Source organism: Sorex araneus, chromosome 11, assembly GCF_027595985.1.
Source record: "Sorex araneus isolate mSorAra2 chromosome 11, mSorAra2.pri, whole genome shotgun sequence".
Taxonomy (NCBI): domain Eukaryota; kingdom Metazoa; phylum Chordata; class Mammalia; order Eulipotyphla; family Soricidae; genus Sorex; species Sorex araneus.
Window position 1 is genome coordinate 4,594,298 of NC_073312.1, and position 22,303 is coordinate 4,616,600.

Here is a 22,303-nt window from a genome sequence, read left to right on the forward strand (position 1 = left end):
GCCCTTCTGGCCAACTGGGCGGGAGGTGCTTTGTGGCAAATGTCTGGGAGCCGAACTGCTCAGGACGCGTGCTGGGGGCCCCAGGGCTGAACCCGGCAGTGCTGGAGGGACCCCGAGGTGCTGGGGTGGGTTGTTCTGCCGCCTCCCAGCCCCAGAGAAGCCCTAACGTTCACTAGATACGCAGTGACTGGCCACGTGTGGCTTCAACTCCTAAAACTTGTTTTGTAGTTTGTCTTCCTTCTTTCACATCACGGGTACTTGATGTCAGGTATGATGAGAGTGTGTGGGGTGGGGACGGTGGAGACGCGTGTGCTGTCGGAAGGCACCGTTGAGCACAGAGGGGTCCAGGTGTCTGGGGTTTGCGAGACTTTGGGAAGCTCCGGCCCCCGGCCAGGGCTTATTTGTTCCACTCCAGACCGGAAGGGCTCTGAGGGGCCGGGGGCCGGTGCCGGGGTCTGGAAAGGGGCCGAACCCTACAGGGAGCCTCTTCGAGGTGGAAATCACGACACGGGCCCAGTAACTGTCGCCAGCGCCGCGGCTGTTGAGAGCAGCCTTGCTGCGTCCGACCAGGGGTCCGGAACTGTGGCGATGGGCTGTGGCCGGGAGTGTTGGCCCGTGTTCTCTGGGTGAGAAGTTGGATTTGTGATTCCATGTCTCTTAAGGGTCACTCTTATTTTGTGGAAACTTGTTTGAAATGCAAACAAGCTTTCTCTCGGGAGCTGCCTCAGTGACCTGTTGGGCTGAGGTAAGAGTGTGTGTGTGTGTGAGAGAGAGAGAGAGAGAGAGAGTGACAGGTGTCTCTATAGGAGTATGTGTGTGTATATATGAGACAGGTGTCTCTATAGGAGTCTACCAGCTCCCAGTGTCTGTGCACGTCCATGTGTGCTTGTGCATGCTGGGGGTGCATGTGCATATGCGTGTGTGTGTGTGTGTGTGTGTGTGTGTGTGTGTGCATGTGCGTGCTGGAGATTTGTGCTGGGGTTGTGTGTGTGTGTATCTGCATGTGTGTATGCATATGCGTGTGTGTGTGCGTGCGTGTGTGTGCATGTGGGCATAAGTGTGTGTGTGTCTGACAGGTGTCCCCAGGAGTCTCTTCCAGGGCACCAGGAGAAGGTGGCCACGCGTGACTGAGCCCCACGGTGGGTGTCAGGGAGAGTGGACAGGGTTCGGGCCCTTTTCAGCAGGGGCCGGAGATGCCCTGGGAAGGGGGAGCGCGTGGGCACGAGAAGCAGTTAATGGAGGAAAATGAATGCTAATTTATTCTTCATCCATACCATGCAATTTGTTAGAAAAGTAAAAGAATAGTTTGAAATTCTTTGGTCAATTGATGGATTCCTATGTTCGGGGCATAGAAATGAAACTCGACATTAAGCAGACAAATGCCGGAGCCCACAGGCGACATAAATGCTGGATAAAGCGAGCTCCACAATGGGCGTCTGAAAAGCGAGCGGTAAGCAGCCTAATGAATGATTGAATATGACCTGAGCGAAATCCCCGAGTGTTGCTGAGAGATCATTCATTTCCCGCTTAGATGTCAGGATGGCTCCCGTAACCAGGAAAAAAGGGAGCTTGAGTCGGTACTTACTTTTAAAAACTCTTTTCAAAACCCAGTGCTTCAGATGAATCGCTATTAAAAGGGCTTCTCTGACAAAATTTTAAGCTGTCACTCTGTGAACCTGTAGTTCAGACTGAGGCGAACCAAATGAAAAAGATAGGAATAATTCCCCAGACATGAATGTATCAATATTCTGCTTTTATGTAGTAGAACTTCAAACACGGGGGTGTATCGCTGACAGAATGTACTTTTGTCATGCTGATACTATGGTACAAAAGATTTGTGACCAAGAGATCAACTGTGCCTTCAAGTATTTGCAGATTACTTGCCTAATTCATTAAAAGGAAGATATGGAAAAAAATAAAAATAAAAAAACCTTCCCCCTCCCCGCCCGCCCCATTTAGGCGACCCTTCCGGAAGAAGTGTTTGCTGCATCTGTTTTATTTAAAATATATTTTGTTGGTTCGGGACATGACACATATCTTAGTGAATGATCTTTATTGTGCATGCTTCTAGAAGCTTGCAGAGAAAGCGAATCTGACACGGCTATTTTTTTCCAAGTACCTAAAAATGTCCCCAGGAACCTGTGCTTGACAGATGCTGGCATCATGGGGGGGCTTTTGGGGAGGAAGCGAGATCGCGCCGTCCACGCGCTGTGACCATCCGTCTCCGTTAGCACACGCGCCGAGGGAGAGGCGGTTATTAGCAGGGCGGCAGCGGGGAGAAGTAGCTGGGGGAGTCCTCCTCTGCTCGTCGTCCCCCCTTCCCAGGGGAGAGTGGAGGCAGGGGTGTAGGGGAGCGGCGAGTGGGTGCCACCTCGGCGCCCTGCTCAGACAAGATGTCAGTCCTTTGTTCCCATCTAATTTTAGTACATCCTGGCTGGAAAAAAAAAAAAAAGGTTAAGATGAAAAATGTCAGGATGGCTTCCAGCCACGGAGCGCGGGTGGGAAGTCGGGAGCAAGAGGGGAGGAAGGAGCAGTTTACACCCCTCATCCGGCGGCGGCCAGCCCTCCCCCACTGTGGATTTTGACGGTGGAGCGACTCAGTTCTCCTCCCCCGGGAGGAGTGTGAGTCGGGACACCGCCGTCGGGGCAGTTCCGGAGGCGGATGAAAGGGCCGCGGGCAGCCTGGAAGGAGAGGTCTGGGACGGGAGAGTGTTGGCTGCGTCGCCCAGGGCAGACGCTTCGAGGGTTGCCTGGATTCCGTGGGGTCGCTCTCTCGCAGCGCGCGGGGATGGGGGCGTCGTGGGGTTTGGAGGGTGGTCGTGAGCGAGACCCGGGTCCGAGCGCCCCTGCGGAGTCCGCACAGGGAGCGCGGCCTTCCTGCCGCTGGCCCGTTGGGGGTGAAGTGTGGACACGCAAGGATTTTCTTTCTTCCTTTCAAAAAGAAAAACGTTCTTTGTTAGGACCCCGTCAGCTGTGTGCGAGCAGATGCGCTGCCCACTGTGCTACCTGTCTGGCCCTGAAAGAGAGATCGACTCCAGGCAGGGGCCACGCCCAGCTGTGCTCAGGGGTTACTCCTGACTCGACGCTCAGGGATCACTCTCGGGCTCAGGGTGGGATGCTGGGGATCGAACCCGGGTCACCCGCCCAGCTGTAGTAACGGTGGTCTCTGGACCACTCAGACCCTGGCCCTGGGCTGGAAGTCTCTTCCCAGCCTGTCTGAGACACGCATCTGAGTGTCCGTCTGTGCTGCCGGGCGGCCTGGACCCGTGTGTGTCCTGCACACGGTGGTCACTCGCTTTCCCTTCGGTATACCCCTTCCAAGGAGTCTGAGAGCGTGGGGGGCGGCCGGCGTGGGGCTCGTTTCGAGCGTCTTCACCGCTTCCCAGCAGCGCGGTGCCGGATCAGTGACCCTTCCTCTGGACCCTTCTCGCCGGAACTAATGTAGTGGCTCGGTCATGAGCGGCTTTTGTGTTTCCTTACCCTCCCGTGCCGTGCCCTAATGGATTCCGCTCCATTGTTAGGTAGTTTCCATCCCGGGTCCAAGAGACAGCGGAGAGGACTGGGGGGAAGGTGTGGGGGGCTTTGGGACAGGTGGACTTTGCAGAACTTGGAAAAAAAGTTGGGGGCCGGAGCGATAGTCCAGAGGGCAAGGCTGACCCGGCCTCCACCGCTGGTGCTCCGTAGGCTCCCCTAGTGCACCAGGGGTGTCCCTGAGCTCGGAGCCCTGAGCACTGCCTGTTGGACCCCAAAGCTGAAGGGGAAACTCACGTACAGGTGGTTTTCTGTCTGTACGGCTGGAGAGCTTCCTAGTGCAACGCCTGCTTTGCATGCAGGAAGCCGAGGGTTTGTCCCCAGAACCACACGCTCCCCCGAGCACTTTCAGGAGCCGCCCTGGAGCCCACAGATGGGAGTAGCCCCTGAGCACTGCCAGGTGTGCCCCAGGTACACAAAAGCCATCCAGCTGCTCCTGCTGCTGCTTCCTCTTCACCTCCTTCTCCTCCTGTTCTCCTCGTCCTGGCCTTTCTTCCTTCTTTCTTCCTTTTTTTTTTTTTTTTTTTGCTTTTTGGGTCACACCCGGCGATGCACAGGGGTTGCTCCTGGCTCTGCACTCAGGAATTACCCCTGGCGGTGCTCAGGGGACCCTATGGGATGCTGGGAATCGAACCCGGGTCGGCCACGTTCGAGGCTAACGCCCTACCCGCTGTGCTATTGCTCCAGCCCCTCTTCCTTCTTTCTTCTTCCTCTTCCTTTTTAATTGTGTGTGTGAAGGGGGGAGGGTTCAATTCCTCCTTCTTTCTCGGAGAGCCCGGCAAGCTACCGAGAGTTTCCCGCCCGCATGGCAGAGCCTGGCAAGCTACCCGTGGCGTATATGACATGCCAAAAACAGGAACAAGTCTCAGTGGAGACGTTACTGGTGCCCGCTCGAGCAAATCCATGAACAGTGGGACGACAGTGCTATAATGCTACAGCGTTTTGTGTGTGTGTGTGTGTGTGTGTGTGTGTGTGTGTGTGTGTGTGTGTGTTTAGGTCACACCCAGATTCCTGGCTGTGCATCAGGAATCACTCCTGGCAGTGGTTGGGGGACTGTATGGGATGCTGAGGATTGAGCCCGGGTTGGACACGTGCAAGGCAAACGCCCTGCCCGCTGTCTTAACACTCTGGCCCTGTGCAGCTCCTTCTTAGTCTTTAGACAAGGCTGGCACTGAAGCACCTTTTCGGGGGGTTGTGAGAGTTTGGACACAGGGGTGCTCAGGGCTTATTCCTGGCTCTGTGTTCAGGGGTCACTCTTGGTGATGCTCAGAATCAAACTCAGTGCCAGGGACCAGAGTGGTTTCGGGTGCATGCAGGGCAGACACTTCACCCCTGTACTATTTCTCCAGCCTCTGAAGAGACCCAGTGAAGAAATGAGGCCGTATAGCAGTGCTGTTGTATTCGCCAAGCGCCCCTTCTGCTACTCGGGCTCAGAACCCCCCTCAGGCTGCAGGCCACTGCCTGCCCTCAGGGGCCGCTCTTTTCTCATAGGTGAAGGTGAGAGGGGGAGGCCCCTTCCTGTCATTAGATTGGAAACTGCGCTGCTTCCGGGGATACCCAGCACGGGTCCCGCGGCGAGGGCGCCAGCCCTGGGATGCCGTGCAGGGCATCGCACGGGATTGGGGTCTTGGCGGTGCTCCGGGGTTGCTCCCAGCAGTGTGGAGGGCCAGGAACTGCGGGGGCTCGTGCAGAGCACAGCTCCAGCTCTCAGAGCCTTCGCTCAGCCTCGGAGGTGCACTGGGTGTTTAGAGAAGAGTAGGCCCGGGGCCAGAGCGATAGCACAGCGGGGAGGGCGTTTGCCTTGCACGTGGCTGACCCGGTTCGATCCCTGGCATCCCATAGGGTCCCCCCAAGCACTGCCAGGAGCAATTCCTGAGTGCAGAGCCAGGAGGAACCCCTGAGCATCGCTGGGTATGTCCCCCCCCCAAAAAAAAAAAGAATAGCAGAGTAGGCCCGTGGGCCCGAGCCATAGTACAGTGGGGAGGGCACTTGCCTTGCGTGCACCTAACACCAGGTGTCATTCCTGGTGCTCCGTTTGGTACCCCGGCACAGCCAGGAGTGATCCACGAGCACTGCACCAGGAGTAAGTCCTGACCACCCCCAGGAGTGGTCCAACCTCTGCAAATATAGACTAGCATTCCAGCCTCTTCCTCGGGCTGGTTCTGCTCTCCACGTCAGCTGCAGGCAGGCAGAATCGGCCGGGCTGGTTGTCTAATACACATTCGCAGTGTTGTTAAAACATCTTTGCTCTTGGTTCCGAGGAGATGGGCGGAGTGCGGGAGCGAGGTAAGGAGCCTGCAGGCGGGGAGGTGGGGCGAGCGTTTCCGCCGCGCTCTGCTGTCTGCCCACCCAGCTTCTGTGGTTTTTACTTTTCAGTCCAAGGGGTTCAGGCTTCAGATTGGGCATTTGGATTCTGTGAAACTCTCATCGTGCAGCTTCCTGTGTGTCGGATGAAAGCGGAATTTGCTCGGCTTCATTTTCACGTGCACAGTACAGGAGGGGGTAGCGTTGAGCTGATCTCCGGGGATGAGTTAAAAATAGTTTTCTTAAGGCAGTGACTTACATAGCAGGTCGTTGAGAGGGGGATAGTACATTAGGTTTCGGTCTCGTGTCTCAAATACTAGACCCGACTTCCATTGAAGAGTATTTAAGGGGCTGGAGTGGTGGCACGGCGGGGAGGGCGTCTGCCTTGCATGCAGCCAGCCCAGACTTGATCCCCAGCATCCCATATGGTCCCCCGAGCACCTCCAAGAGTAACTTCTGAGTGCAGAGCCAGGAATAACCCCTGAGCATTGCTGGGTGTGACCCGAAAAGATAAAATTTTTTGTTGTTGTTGTTTTTGGGTCACACCTGGTGATGCTCAGGGGTTACTCCTGGCTCTGCACTCAGGAATTACTCCTGGCGGTGCTCAGGGGACCATATGGGATGCTGGGATTTGAACCTGGGTCGGCCGCGTGCAAGGCAAGCGCCCTACCCGCTGTGCTATCACTCCAGCCCCCAGATAAAAATTTTTTTAAAAAGTATTTAAGAAGGACTGGAGCAGTAGTGCAGCAGGGAGGGCACTTGCCTTGCACGCAGTGACTTGGGTTCAATCCCTGACACACCACATGTTCCCCTGAGCACCGCCAGGAGTGATTCCTGAGTGCAGAGCCTTGAACACTGCTGGGTATGACCTAAAAATAAAAACAAAAACAAAAAATGTATTTTAGAGGGGCCAGAGCGATAGCACAGCGGGTAGGGCATTTGCCTTGCATGCGGCCAACCCGGGTTCGATCCCCGGCATCCCATATGGTCCCCGAAGCACCGCCAGGAGTAATTCCTGAGTGCAAAGCCAGGAGTAACCCCTGAGCATCGCTGGGTGTGACCCAAAAAAGCAAAAAAAAAAAAATGTATTTTAGAGAAAAAATTGACAACGGTTTTCATTTGGCGATGGATGACCTCCTAGTTTAGGGTGCGGTGGACATAGTATTTAGAGTCAGTTCACATGAACATATTAGACCTCTCTCTCAGCTACGCCTGGCGGATCACTGAGGTAAGCATGGGTAAGCTGTGTTCCGTGACACCGAGGGTCAGCTTTGGTGGGATCACACTTAGGTCAGGGGAAGGCCAGGAATCAAACCTCCTTTTCAGGGGCTGGAGCAATAGCACAGCAGGGAGGGCCTTTGCCTTGCACTCGGTTGACCCAGGTTCGATTCCCAGCATCCCATACGGTCCCCTGAGCACTGCCAGGAGTAATTCCTGAGTGCAGAGCCAGGAGTAACCCCTGTGCATCACTGGGTGTGACCCAAAAAGCAAAAAAAACAAAAACAAAAACAAAACACCTTCTTTTCATCCGGAGTACGGAAGGGGCCAGCGAGACTGCAGAGCGGGCAGGGTTTACTCCTGCAGCCTCAGATGCGCCTCAGACCTGCTGCAGGGACCCCGGGCGTAGCCCCCTACGGCCCAGCTCCTTTCCCGAAGAAATAAAACAGGGGCTGGAGCCATGGCACAGTGGGGAGGGCATTTGCCTTGCACGGGGCCAACCCGGGTTCGACTCCCAGCATCGCAGAGGGTCCCCTGAGCACCGCCAGGGGTAGTTCCTGAGTGCAGAGCCAGGAGTAACCCCTGTGCATCGCCGGGTGTGACCCAAAAAGCAAATGAATAAAGAGGTCAATAAAACAGTATACTAGGCTTGATAAGTCTTACATTTCTCAGCAACTTATTTATTTGCTTAGGTTTAGAGCCGCACCCAGCTGTGCTCGGAGCTGACTCCTGATGGTGGCGGGGGCCGTTTGCCGTCCCAGCAACTGCACCCACGTTGGCTGCGAGCACCGCAAGGTCCCCCCCGCCCCCCCATCATCTCTCCAGCGCCTTCTCAGCACCTTTACGTGGAGAGAGCAAAAAGCTGTCGTGTTATTTTTGCTGACTTACCGCGTGTCAGGTGTCCAGCGTCTGTTTTCTCGTAGCTCGCCTTTCCCCGTGGAACGCTGAGGGTCCCTGTTGGCTGTGTGTCGCCAAAGCACTCTCAGGCCGAAGTCAGTTCGAACTGTGGCTCGGTTCTCGTGCCGCTCGTGTTACCCCGGGCGTCCTGTCCCCTGAGCTGCACGCGTGACATTTGCTGTGTTTCCGCACCGGCCCGCTCAGAAGGCGGGGTTCGTGCTCGGGACACAGGCTCACAGCCCACATGTGTGGCACACAGTAGCCGCCCCAGCTGGCATGCTCCGTACCTCAATGGCGCGGGACATGCGGCTGCGGAGCCGAGCCCACTCACGGGCGCTGATTCCAGAGGCCTCCCCCTTCCGGCGCCTTCCACTCGCCCTCCTCAGAGGAGTCAGGTTGGCTGGTTAAATTCACTGCCCTGGGTATTTTTTTCAGTGAACTCAATGTATTTTATTTAGCTCCTGAATCAAAAAGTAACTTGGTCTTCACGCACCGAAGTATCCCTTAAAAAGAGGGTGTGTTGGGCTGGAGCAATAGCACAGCGGGGAGGGCGTTTGCCTTGCACGCAGCTGACCTGGGTTTGATCCCCAGCATCCCCTGTGGTACCCCGAGTACCGCCAGGAGGAATTCCTGAGTGCAGAGCCAGGAGTAAGCCCTGAGCATCGCCCAGTGTGACCCAAAAAGAAAAAAAAAGAGAAGTGTGTGTGTGTGTGTGTGTGTGTGAGAGAGAGAGAGAGAGAGAGAGAGAGAGATATTACATAGCTCTATAAAATCGCTAGTTTTCACGAGTGGCAAGGCTTCCAAGTCCAAGATAAGAATAGGGAAAGCAAGAAGGAATGCCGTGGTTAAACATGCTTCTGCAGGTGTGGTGCTTGGCTCCGAGCTGGGCCCGAGGGAGAGGGGCACCTGCTCCCAGAACTTCCCACTGGTGGGCTCAGACTCCCACCTAGACGCCCCCCACCCCGCCTTTTCCCATCTGAACCAGAGAAGTGCGTTTCGCTGACTCGTTTTCAGTCACCAGTCTCTGAAAGAGGCCTCAGGTGGCCTGATGCTGTCTCCCCGTCATCTGCCGTGAGCAGTCTGAAAGCGTCCTGCTGTTTGCGAAGAGGGGCTTCTCAGCCGGAGAAAGGGCGCTGTGAAATGCGACTGACTGGCCCTCAATACAGCGGTCGTGTTCACGAGGCCGCGGCTTTGCAGACAACCAAAGGGGCCGCTCAGAGCAGGCGGCGCCGCGCACACACACGCCCGTTTACTTCACTGCCTCTCCCGTCCGCTGGGAATCGTGTTATTCTCAGAGACAAGCCCATTGATCATTCGGCAAGTTCACAGCCATCACCGTCCATCAGCTTGTGGGAACACGGAGCGGGGCCGACCGGCCTTCGAGCCAGCTTCAAAGCCAGGGCTGGCTCGACGGACAGCAGACGGGGCTCTTGCCTTGCATGCGGCCGGCCCACGTTCCACCCTCATAGGACCCCCTGAGCCCCAACCAGGAGAGACCCCCGAGTGCAGAGCCAGGACTAAGCCCCGAGCACCCCTGGGTTTGGCCCAGAAACCAAAAAAAATCAACTAAATCAAACACCGCCTGACTACCTAGAACACTCCTTCCGGCATATGAGAACCGGGCCGTTCCCGTCCCCTGCACAAAAGTGCTTAGGTGAAGACTTTATTAGCTTGTTGATACAAGTTGTAGTTGGTTACACCCTCTCTTATAAAATACACCCTCACTGTCTCCTGTTGCCTAAGAGCTTTGCACCAGGAACGCCTCGCCTCTTCCTTAGTCCAGAAGGGCTCTCGGTTTAAATTCTGGCGTTTTCTAGTGAGTGGGACGCAAACCGCACACGGCTGTTCCCCCGGTAGCGGTTCTGCTTCAAGAGGTGCGCTGAGGCCGGGGGGGCGGTGGGGGTGGGGGGGCTCCTGCCCTGGCTTCGTTCGTGGATATGCCGAGAGGGACGCTGCATGGAATCCCCACATTGTAGCCTGGGTTTCGAGCATGTTCCTGGAGGAAGATCGTACAGAGCCCCCACGGTCTAAATTTTCCAGAGTCGATGGCTTCATTAGGTGAGTTATAAGGGAAACGCTAGCAGTGATTATCTTTAGGTTACTGATGGATTTTTTTCCCTTAGCTTGGCCAGGGAATTTAGGGTTCGGCTGTGCGCTAAATCTGAATTTGGTCTTTATGGACTGAACAAAGGAAGACGGTTTGATTGCCCCCCTCTTCCGGGCCCCCCACCCCCTGCTTTCATTATTTTAATCCAGAGCTGAATAGAAAACAACACAAGCTTTTGGATAGTACTTTAATTTTTTATCTTGCATTTTTTGATTTCCGGTTTGGGGGCCACGCTCGGCAGTGCTCAGGGTTGACTCTTGGCTCGGTGCTCAGGAAACCCTCTGGGGTTCTGGGAGAGTGCCCTTCCTGCTGTGCTCTCTCCAGCCCCTGGATAGGATTCTTGATCTTTAATTTTTAATAATAACTTGAGTCCTCCTGGGTGTTTATATGACTTTAGGGCACCGCATGACGGGTCGTTCTCATGACATGAAAGGGTAAGTAAGTGACACAGGCCTTAATGGACCGAGTTTGAGCCTGTGGAGAGTCAGGTGAAGAGAATGAGGTCTGGAGGCTGGAGCGATAGTACAGCGGGGAGAGCACTGTGCCTTGCACGAGGCCGACCCTGGTTTGATCCTCGGCATCCCACGTGATCCCCTGAGCACTGCCAAGAGTGCTTCCTGAGCACCGCCGGGCGTCACCCAAAAAAACAAAAGAACACGAAAAGAAAATGAGATCCATGGGGCTGGAGCGATAGCACAGCGGGGAGGGCGTTTGCCTTGTACTCGGGCCGACCTGGGTTCAAATCCCAGCATCCCATAGTGTCCCCTGAGCACCGCCAGGAGTAATTCCTGAGTGCAAAGCCAGGAGTAACCCCTGTGCATCGCCAGGTGCGACCCAAAAAGCAAAAAAAAAAAAGAAAAAAAGAAAATGAGATCCATTGGTCAGCGGCCCAGTTTCCAGTCTGCTGCCGTCCACTGTCACTCCTCAGGGCGACGGGCTGCTGTGGGCGGGGCAGGGGCGGCCCAGCCAGCGGGTCTGCCATGGCCGCACTCTGGAATTTCGTGAGACTAGAGTCATCCTGGAAGCAAGGAGCATAATGGCGGCAGTAACTGCTTCCAGCCCCGGGACCCCTGCCTCCTGTTTTTTTTTTTTTTCTTTTTGGGTCACACCTGGCGATGCACAGGGGTTACTCCTGGCTCATGCACTCAGGAATCACCCCTGGCGGTGCTCAGGGGACACTATGGGATGCTGGGATTCGAATCCGGGTCGGCCGCGTGCAAGGCAAGCGCCCTCCCCGCTGTGCTATCTCTCCAGCCCCCTGCCTCTTGTTTTTGAGTTGACCCGGTGAACTCAGAATTGCCGGGTAGCCAGAATAGCCGGTGTGTCTGCCAGCAGGAGGCACTCCGGGACCCCCTCACCAGAGTCTGCTCAGGGCCGGCTGGGGTGTTCTGAGGGGCCCCAGGTCTCCGTTCACCATAGGAGGAGGCTCCTGGATCCTCGGTCCCAATCCTTGGTTCCATGCCGGGCTTGACAGGTCATTGTCGTGGGTGGGGTTGTCCCGTCACCCACACCCCCAGGAGCTTCGTCCTTGCCCCCCGGGCGGCTGCAGGTGCAGGTGGAGGTGGCAGCTCAGGAGTGTTCTGGAAGAGCACGATGGGGCTGGAGTGGAGAGACGGAGCACGTGGCCGCCCAGGGCCCATCCCGCACCACACGTGGCCCCGCCGGCATCGCCAGGAGTCATTCCTGAGCGCCGCTGGGGTGGCCCCCACCTGCCAAACGCTCCACACACAAGCCCACGCCAGACGGGTGCAGGGTGGGGACATGGCACTCGCCCCCCAGCGCATACCAGCTCCTCAAGAAGTTAATTGTTCATTTACGTTTGATACCGAGTCTGAAACATTGGATTGGAATCAATTAAGTGTTCCTAGAAGCCTAGGAAAAGTTTTCTGATTTATGAATAGCTCCATTGAGCCGGAGAGACGGTCCCGGGCAGGGGATGGGGGCGGAGGGGGGCTGTTTGGTTGGCAAAGGGGAGGACAACAGGCAGAGGGAGTCCTCCCCAAACAGAAACAGAAACAGGGACCCTTCTTTGGAACACACACACACAACTTTATGGCTAGAAGGTCAGCGCAAAAAAACCCCAAAAATCCCAGCTGCGGGTGTGCCGGGGGGATGCGGGGTCGAGGCTCCCTCCCCAGGTGAGCCGGGGAAAGGGGTCCCGCCTCCCTCGGCAAGTCCCTTAGCTGCGGGGCGCGGGGGGCGTGGGGCAGCGGGCAGCGGGCGGGGGGCGTGGGGCGGCGGGCACCGGGCGGGGGGCGCGGGCAGGAGACGCGGGGCGGCGGGCACCGGGCGGGGGGCGCGGGGCAGCGGCGCGGGCGCGGGGCGCGGGTTCCCTCGGCCGGCGCCGCCCCCCGCACTCCCCGCCCACCGGCGGCTGCGCGCGCCGCGCCCGGCCCGGCCGCACACGCAGCGCGCTCGGGCTGCCCAGGGCGGCGGGCGGCGGCCCGGCCGGGGCTGCGGGCGGCGCAGGAAGTGACACGCCGGGAGCCGCGCACGGTAAGCTCGGGCGCCCCGCCGGCCCCGCGCCCCCGGCCCCGCGCCCCCGCGCCCCCCGCGCCCCCGCGCCCGCACCGCCCGGCCGCCCCGCGCCCACGCGCCCCCGCGCCCCCCGCGCCCGCCGCCCTTTTGTCCGCGGGAGTTCGCGCCCCGGCCCGGGATGCGCGTGCGCCCCCCCCCGTCCCCCGCGCGGCCGGTGCCCCCCGGTTCTGGCGCTCGCGGGCCTGGGCGGGGGCGCGCGGCCACCCACCGGGGCGGCCCGGCGTGGGCGAGTCACATTGTCGCCGGCTCCGGGGCGGCCGCTGCGCCCGGGCTCGACCGCCGGGACGCCCGGAGCCGGGCAGGGTCCCCGGGGGGCTCGGCCCCCGCCGGCCGCTCGCGCGGGCACCCCCGTCCGTCCGTCCGTCCGTCCGCCCGTCCGTCCCAGCGCCCGGCCCTCTGCACGCGCGCGCGCCCCCCAGGGACAATGCGCGGGCCCCCGCCGCCCCCCGGCCGGGCGCCCCTCGCCCGCGCGCCCGGGCACCGGCGCGTCCCGTGCTCGGTGGCGCCGTGAACAAAGAAGCGCGGCCGGCGGCGCCGATGAATGGGATTGTGCCTCCTACCGGCCACGCCGCGCGCTCGGACCCGGCCGGGGTTGGGGGGGGGCCCGCCCCCGCGCGCGCCCCGCAGCGGCGGTGCCGAGTGGCCGGGGTGGGCGCGGGGGCCCGGGGGGGCATTGTCTCGCCGGCTGGCAGGGGGCACGCGGGGCTTCCCACCCGCGGCCGGCGCCTGGCCAGGGGCCCGGCTCCGGGAACTGGGGGCGAGCAGAGAGGAGGAGTCAAGTGCTCCCGAGCCCGCCGGGGTTTCGTTCCCCTGAGGCTTGCCCCCCCCCCCCCGCCGGGCACCGAGCTCACCCCGTGAGATGCTGCAGCGGGGGCCGGGTGGGCCCCCACGTGGTGAGGACGAACCCACGGAGACCTGCCTCTTGACCCTGCGCCCGGTGGGTGGGAAACTCGCGGGTGACCTTTAACCCCTGCTCTGCCGCAGGCCTGGGTGCCGCTGACCCAGGAGGGAGCCGGGCCAGCCCTCGGGGTGCGTCCTGGAAACCCAGGCGCCTGGGGCGAGTCTCCCAGGTGGTTTGATTCCCCTTTCATCTGGGGGCTTGGCCGCATGTGGCTCTCCGTGCTCCCGGGCGGTGCTCGGTGGACCATGTGGTGCCGGGGCGGTGGTGCTGGTGTCTGTTGGTTCCAGCAAGCCGATTCTGAGGCTGAGGATTTCTGTTTGTCTGGGGGCCGCACCTGGCCGAGCTCAGGGCTTCCTCCCGGCTCGGTGCTCGTGGGCAGTGCCAGGCACCGGGCCCGGGTCAGCCCCCTGCAAGACGGGCACCCGCGCGGCCGCCGGCTCCCTGTCCCCGACTCAGGAAGCGTTCCCGATGGACAGCCCTGTGACTGCTCAGGGCGCTCAGCCTGCAGTGCGGGACCGGTGAGGCCCCCCCGGGCCGTGGACCGGCCCCGTCGTCCTGTCTGGCTTCACCTCTGCGAAGGGCAGCCGTGGGCAGCTCGGCGAGCTCCGTGGCCCTTCAGGGACGCCCCCCACCCAGCCCCCACCCCTCAGCTACAACCCAGGCTGCTTTCCTGCCGCCCCACCCCCCAGCTCCTCGGGGCAGAAGAAGCCCAGTGACCTGTGAGTGGACCCAGGGGGCAGCGCCTGCCCCGTGCTGAGAGCTGAGGAGAGACCAGCCAGGGCGGGGATCCCCCCCCCCCCCCCCCGCCTCCTGCTCCCGCCGGCACCCCCTCCTCCCCTCTGCGGGGCCTGGGAGTGGTGGGGGGGCCGGTGGGCGAGCCCTGGCTGACCCGCTCCTGTTCCCCAGCGGCTGTTCCGGCTGGGACTTCTGAATCGCGTGTGCTGGGTGGAAAACGGCTCTGTTCTTGCTTTTGTGAGAAAAAGAAAGTGAAATAGGCCCCGGCCCAGGTCAGCGCCACCCCCAGCTCCGCTCCGCGGGCGCACACCTCTCTGATGTGTAATAAAAGGAGCCTGCAGGCATAATTTGTTATGTAATATGCTGATAATACAAGTTTCAGTTGTGCATGCAAAGCAGATGTGCCAGGGTGCGGGTGCGAGATCCCCCCCTGCCCGGCCGGCCCCCACCGGGGGGGCTACGGGCTACCGAGGGTGTGTGTGTGTGGGGGGGGGCGGTTCCCATGTTGGCCTTGAGGGGAGAATCCCCCAAGGGTGCATTTTCCGAGTGGCTGCCCGCAGGCGGCGTGCCTGGCCGCAGCTGCCCGTTTTGTCAGGGCCTCTCTTGAAAGGACCCGTTTCTTGCCAGCGCGCCGCACATGGCCGGGCTGGAGGGGCTCCAGCGGCCTCTGCCGGGTGCCCCCTCTGCTGCCGGCCCGGCCCAGGGCCCCAGGCCTCGCTCACCGCCCCGCGGAACCCTCTGATCAGCCTGGGCGAGAGGCTGTTCCGACTTGCCCGGGGAACACACTTTCCCCAAGCCCTGGACGCTGCCCTGATTAATCTCTGTGTGTGTTTCCTGCCCAGCCCGGCTCGGCTCGGCTCGGCGAGGTCTCGCTGCTCCACTGAGTCACCTTCGTGCCGGCCCAAGGTCGGGCACCGCACGGGAATTGCTGACCCCATGAACAGCCGTTGCGTTGCGTGTGGGGATGTGACCTTTGGAAGGGAACCCAGAGAGGCCCAGTGATGCCCATGGACCCAGACTCCGAGAACGTGTCTCGTTCCCCCGCCGTCCCTGCGCCCGTGGACGGCCTCGCCGCTGACCGCTGACCGCTGACCCGCTGGCCCGGCTAGATTCAGGAGCGGGTTTTACGGTTCCCGAGGGTTCTTATTCTGACAAGGCGTTTCCCCAGACAAACAGCTTTGTTTTAAGGTAACTTCTTTGATGTTTCATCCAACCCTCCTGGGCACGGGGGATCTGGGATCCGGGTTTGGGCGTGGAAAAAAGGCTGGTGACACAGCTAGCTGGGTCAGGGGACAGCCCGTTTCTCTCTTTAGAGATGGGGAATCTCCCAGAGGGAACCAGGAGGCCTCAGGCCCCGCCAGCCAGGGCAGGGTCCCCGCCTCCCCCCGCCGGGGACCCCCTTTTAGCAGCCACTGGAGATCCTTGAGCTGTTTGGAAAAAGCGCCTGCCTCCTGCTCTGTGGCCAGGGCTGCCTCCTTTTTGTCTTGTTAAATGCGGGTTGATTGAGAGGGGAAGTGCTGACGGGTGGGTCTGAAAGCGGCCTTAGGAAGCCCAGAAAATAAAAACACATTTGAAGGACTCGGAAGGATTTTGCATTTCAAAGGGTCTACCTTGTAGAATTTCACATCACGTCAGGGGTTACGGGGCCTGTGACAGGGGCCTGTGACAGACACTCGGCTTCTCTCTAACGGTTCTGCTCGCCTGCTGCCTCCCACGGGGGAGGGGCTGTCCCTGCAGGAGCTGAGGGGACGCTCGTGGGCGTCTGGGTCCCCCTCGCCGCCCCCCCCCCGCCCCCCTCACCCCAGGCCCCTTCCACTGCGCTGCTCTCTGGAGGGCGGAAGCGAAGCGTGTTGGTAAACAGCTTGTTGTTTTATTTTATTTTATTTTTATTTTATTTTATCGACTCATAGTGAGAGACTCGGTTACGGAGTTGTTCATGACTGGATTTCAGTCGTTTCGTGCTCCAGCGCCCGGCCCCTTCGTCAGTGTACATTTCCCACCACCAGTGTCCCCGGCTTCCCTCCTTGCACCCCACTTGCCTCCGTGGCAGACTCGTCTCCCTCGCTCTCCCCCCCACTCCGCCCCCCCACCCCAGGCATTGTGGTTACAGAGCAGATACTGAAAGGTTATCATGCATATCCCTTTACCCACTTTCAACACTCAGTTCCTGTCCCGAGTGATCATTTCCTACTATTATTGTCATTCTGGCCCCTTCTCTGTCCTCACTGCCCTCCGCCCCCAACACACTTGTGGTGGCTTCGAACCACTGACCCGCCCTCCTGGCCCCTGTTTTCCCTGGCCTTGGATATCAGTCTCATACTGTTTAATCTTATTTTATTTATTTATTTTGCTTTTTGGGTCACACCTGGCGATGGACAGGGGTTACTCCTGGCTCTGCACTCAGGAATTACTCCTGGCGGTGCTCAGGGGACCCTCTGGGATGCTGGGAATCGAACCCGGGTCGGCCGCGTGCAAGGCAAATGCCCTCCCCGCTGTGCTGTCACTCCAGCCCCTTATTTTATTTTTTGAAGTAAAACAGATTTTTTTTTTTTAATTTGGGCAAGGAGAGAGCGAAAATGAGAGAGTAACACGGGAGAGGAACGTTCAGGCGCAAACGCGGGCTTCTCCCCAAAGGCGGCCTTCCCAGCGTTAGCGATGGGAGCACGAAAGTGCACGTCTCGAGAGGGGAGAGGCGGGCGACACATGTGCTCAGCCACGCGGGCACAGGAGCACGAGGGCTTGGCAGCAGGTGCACCCTATTTTATTTTTATATCCCTCCCATGAGGGCAGCCGTTCTATGTCTGTCCCTGTCCTTCTGACTCATTTCACTCAGCAGGATACTCTCCATGCCCATCTATTTATTTATTTATTTATTTTGGGTCACACCCGGCGATGCACAGGGGTTACTCCTGGCTCTGCACTCAGGAATCACCCCGGCAATGCTCAGGGGACCCTATGGGATGCTGGGAATCGAACCTGGGTCGGCTGCGTGCAAGGCAAACACCCTCCCCGCTGTGCTATTGCTCCAGCCCCCCATGTCCATCTATTTATAAGCAAATTACATGACTTCGTTTTCTTAACGGCTGCATAGTATTCCACTGTGCAGCTGTGCGCTGGTTTCTTCACCCATAGTTTTCTTTATCTTGGGCCCTTGGGTTGTTTCCAGATTCTGGCTGTTGTGGGTGAACAGCTCGTGGGGCCCCAGCACTGCCGGGCCCCGCTGGCTCCTGGCTGCTGGCCCCTCCCCTTCGTCTCTCCAGCCGAGACGCGATTCTCCTCCTGCACTGATCTACAGGGTGTCCGGGAGCAAGGCATTGGCCCGCTCAGAGTTGATGGCAGCAGGAATCAGCTGAAGCGGGGGCCGGCGGGACCCGGCAGTGCTCCTGGCGGTCGAGGCCCTCCCCAGTGCCCTCCCGACCAGAGCCTTTACCTCCACCGTCTCACATGCCCCAGCAAGGCTCAGAGAGGCCCAGTCCCTGGCCACAGACCACACAGCTCCCGGCCCTTCTCCCGCCCTGCGGCTGCCTGGAGGCTGCTGGCTGTCGGGCCCTGCAGTTGGGCCGCAGGCCTGTCCTGTAGAGACCCCCGTCCTGCTGTACCTCAGCATCGCCTCCTCAGTCTCGCTAGCACTCGGGAACCGGCGCTGGGCCTGCCCGTCCTCGCCCACATCTCTCTCTCTCTGGTTATTTGGCCCGGCCGGCCGGCGACAGCCCTTTGACACCCGAGGGTCTGGGGTGGGGGCTGCCTGTCCGGCATTCGGGGTCGCAGCTCCCGACCTCTGTGGCCGTCGGGGCCGCCCCGGGCAGCGCTGAGATCCCGCCTGCAGAGTCCGGAAGGGGCCGGGGGTCTGGGGCAGGCCGGGTCCAGGCCCGCACACTCGGGACAGACCCCACGTTTCCTGTAGGGACCCTCCAGGAAGGGAGTTTTCCGCCAGCCGAGGAGGAGCCCCGGGCCCCGCGAGGGGGCTGTCGGGGAGGGAGGGACCTCGCGCCCTCTGGGCCCTCCTGGAGGCATGTGGCCGTGGCGCTGCCCAAGTCCCCAGCCCAGGGAAGGCCACAAGTGTCGGGTGAGCAGCTTTGGGGAGCGGCAGCCTGCGTCCGTCCCTGGGGAGCCCCGTGGGGGTGGGGGGCGCCGTGTGGCCAGCTCTGTGGGACCCCCACCCCGAGGCTGCCCGGGCGTGTGTGCCAGCCCAGGGCCCCGTGCCACCCGGCCACGCCAGGCGGGTGCTATGGGGCCCCCCCGAGTCTCAGGCCTGACCAGGCACCCGTGAGCTTGATGCCCGTGTCTCTGGGCACCCTCGTGCCTCTCTGCGGGGGGCCGGTTCCTCCGGGTGCCCCCCTGGGGCGGGGCTCTGGGCTGTGGCCTGCCTGGGGCCACTTGGTGCCCTCGGATGCCGCGGCCCTGAGTCAGGCGCGGGCGCCCGTGGGCTCCAAGGGCCGCTGCCCCGGCCTGCCAGCCCCCCGGCCCGGGTGGCCACCCTCCTCCCTCCCGCCGCCCGCTCGGACACGGCCCAGCTGGGAGCGGCGGGGGCCACGCCTGGAATTCCCCTCGCTCTGGCATTCGCCTTGGCCCGGGGCCTGGGAGCGCAGGGTGGTTCCGTCTGGCTGGGAGCAGCCTCCGGAGAGCACCAGAGCGGGCGAGAGCCCTGGAGGACCGCAGCCCCCCCCCCCCCCCTGCCCACGTGCTGGGTGAGGAGAGGCGGGGGGGGGGGGGCGTGTGCCGAGGCGGGGAGCATCGGGGCCCCTCCGGCTGCCGTGGTGGGATTCCGAGGGCTGAGGGCGCGGCCCCGGGGGGCCTGATCCGAGACTCGCGCCCACTTTCCGGTCTGCTGGCGCCAGCTGCAGTGCTCTGGGGGGCAGAGGGGTGACTGGCTCTGTGCCTGCCCTTCCTCCCCGCGTCAGCCCTGGGCAGGGGCCTCTCCTCCGGGTGGGGGCCTAGAGGGCACCGTGGACTCCTGGGGCAGCCGGAAGACCCAGTCAGTGGGCCCCAGGTCGTGACGGGCCGGGGCCCGAGGGGCCACGCCGAGGGGCGTTCCCCGGAGCCCGGGCTGGCCGGGCCGTGTGGGCTTCCTTGGTGGCGACGAGCCTCTTCTGATTCTGGTGGGGGGTGGGGCACTCCTGGTGGGCTTCGGGGACCCTCGGCGGTGCCGGGATGGAGCCTGGGCCGGCCGTGTGCTGGGCTCTGGGCTGGCGCTGGCCTCTTAGGCTGAGATCTGGGGCTTCTGGGCACTGGGAGTGGAACCCGGGGCCTCGTCGGGCCAGGCCTGTGCCCGGCGCCCAGGGCAGGACACAGCCTGTCTCCCTGAAGGGACACGCAGTGCTGGACACTCGGCCCCGGCCAGGCGCTGCCCGCCAGCCCCCAGGGAGGCCCCCGGGGCCTGGTCACTGGCCACCACCTGGACGTGTGTGTCGGGGGGGGGGGCGGGAGGACGCCGCCCGTGAGAGGAGCCACTGTGGGCGGGACAAGCTGCAGCCACTGACCTGCCCCGCCGCGCCCCCGCCCTGTCCTGGGTCCACGGGTGTGTGCTGGACTCGGACGCGTCCAGGGCCTGGCCCCGCCAGCTGTGTCCCTTTGCTCCCCCGTCTGTCCCGGGTGCTCGAACCCCTCGGGGACTGTCGGGCGGAGAGCACAGCCGTGGACCCGGGCCCCGAAGGGGTCTCACTCGGGGCCCTGCGCGTGCCCGGCACGAGTGTGCCCGGAAGAGGGGACCGAGGAGGGGTGCAGGGGGCGGGGGGAGGGGAGGGGCAGGGCAGACCAGGGAGGGGCTGAGCTGCCGGGTCTGAGGGCGCGGACCTTGGTGAGGGCACGGGCACGGCGTGCTGAGTGGACGGGAGAGAGGGCACAGCTGGGGGCCAGGGCGGGTCCTGGGGTGGCGGGGCAGGCCCGGGCCACACTGGCGTGGTAGGAAGGAGGCGACGAAGGGGCAGGTGTGTGTGGTCATTTCCGGGGAAGCCTGGCCAGGTTGGGGCCTCTTGACCTTGGGGTGTCCTTGCTCCCGTGGGCCTTGGGGTGCCTGAGAGTTCCCAGCACTTCCTGCCCAGGCTGGGGTGGGGGGCGGGGGAAGGCCAAGGCCATGGGCCTTTCCTTTGTGGTGTCTGGCTCCGAGCTGTCCGTGCTCGGGGCTTACTCCTGGCCCAGTGCTCAGGGCCGTGAGGTCCTGGGGCCAGAACCCAGATTGGCCACCCATGTACCGTGCCTCTGGCGCCTCCCCCACCCGGAAACGGGACCTTCTGGCGTCGAATGAACTGACCCGTGGGGCCCGGCGTCCGCATCTGCGTCCCTCAAGGAGACACAGGCCAGAATTGGGGCTCCGGGGGCGACCGGCCGAGGGCTTAGGGGCAGGTGGTCTGTCACAGACACCCGGCAGGCTGGCCCGGGGACTGGGCGAGGGGCTCTCCTGCACCCTAGGGCGTGGCGCACCCACCCGGCGTTCCCGGGAGAGAAGCCAGGGCAGGGTTCCTGGGCGTCGGCGTCGGCGAGCGCCCCGATGCCCACACCTGGGAGGCTGAGCAGGACAGGCCCAGAGCCGCGAGAATGTCCTCAGGGCCTCTGGGACATTCTGTCTGGGTGCTCGAACCCCTCGGGGACTGTCGGGCGGAGAGCGCAGCCGTGGACCCGTTGATTGGCCCCGGGGTCCCTGCCCACAGTCTGCAGCTCGAGGGAACATTCCCAGGGTGTCACCCCCACACCCCGGTGCTTGGCAGAGGGCAGGGGTGGGGGCAGGTGGGGATAGCGGACTCCCCTCGGCCCCTCACTAGGCGGCGCCCCCTCGGGGCAGCTCAGGGGCAGCCTGGCCCTCTGGGGCGAAGGTGGGTGGGTGCCCGGGTAAGTCATGGCTCAGCGGCGGGCGGGCGGGGTGTCGAGGCTGGGGCTTGGCCTGGGCGAGGGGGTCCCAGAGCCCCTCTCTGACCCCCAGTGAAGGTGACCCAGGGGCGTGCGTGATGGTCTGAGGGGCGGCTGTGGAGGCCTGGCCGGCCCCCACAAATCTCCACCGCTGGTCCCGCTGCTGTGCTGAGGGTTTTGATTTGGGGCCACGCCCGGTGATGCTCGGGTCACTCCTGGCTCTGCACAGGGCCAGGCGAGCACCTCGGATGCCGGGGACGGAACCTGGGGAGGCCATGTGTCCCCGGGGCGAGCTCCCAACCCCCGGGCCGTGTGTGTGTGTGTGCGCTGTGGGCGTAGGCCTCGGCTTTCCTGGACGTCCAGGCGGGTGCCAGTTCCTAGGCTCTGGGGGGGTCGCCAGGACATCAGGTTGGGCCCTGCTGCCCCCAGTGTCCGTCCACCCCAGCCCTGCCCTGTGCGTGCAGCCAACCTTCCCTGGCGCCTCCCACCGCGGCCACATGGGCCCGCAGCCTTGGCCGCGTCCCTGGTGAGGGTCTGGAGGCTCAGCCGGGACTGGGGGGCTCAGTCAGTCCCCAGCTCACTGCTCCGGGTGGGCGAGCGAGGCCCCCAGGCCAAATCTGGCCCTCCGCCCGCTTGTGCCAATAAAGTTTGATTGGCAGCCGGCCACGGCCCTGGCATCTGCGGCCGCCTTCACGCTGCCGCGGAGTGAGTGGCCGCGCCAGGGACCAGCTGGGCCCAGAGCCCTGCGTCCCAGCTGCCCGCGCCTTCTCAGGAGGGACGTGCTGACCCGTCCGGTGCTGTCAGGCGTGCTGGGCACTCGCTCCCTCGTTTCTCTGCACCTCCAGGGAGCCGGGGTCAGTGCTCGTGAGGACTGAGTGTGAACGGGTGATGGCTCGGTGAAACGCGAGACACCCCTGCCCCCCCACCCCCCCCCGTCACCGTGCCGGCCCTCACTCAGTCCAGCGTGCAGATTAACGAGTGGCGTCCGTGGTCCCCGAGGACCGCCCAGGTGGAAGCATGGCAGTCATTCCGGAACGTTCCCCCAGTGGGTGTGGCTCCACGGCGGAGACTCCTCAGAGTACCTGTGGGAAAGGACACGTGGGCTTGAGAGTTGATTCCCTCGGAGGTGGTGGGGGAAGGTCACGTGACAGGGACCTGGAGAAGCCCCCCGAGTAGCCCCGGCCACAGTCCCCGCCTCTGGCTCGCGGGGGTCAGAGGCTTCGGAGGCG

At 62.1% G+C, this 22,303-nt stretch overlaps 1 protein-coding gene across 1 annotated transcript in view; it reads left to right on the forward strand.

Moving 5' to 3' along the window:
- Window positions 1–12,444: 12,444 nt before the first annotated feature.
- Window positions 12,445–22,303, forward strand: part of FAM53B (family with sequence similarity 53 member B) — a 38,676-nt gene continuing 28,817 nt past the window's right edge. The window contains exon 1 of the mRNA XM_055118846.1: window positions 12,445–12,553. The gene's annotated coding sequence lies outside the window, so the exon portion shown is untranslated. The remainder of the gene's footprint in view (window positions 12,554–22,303) is intronic.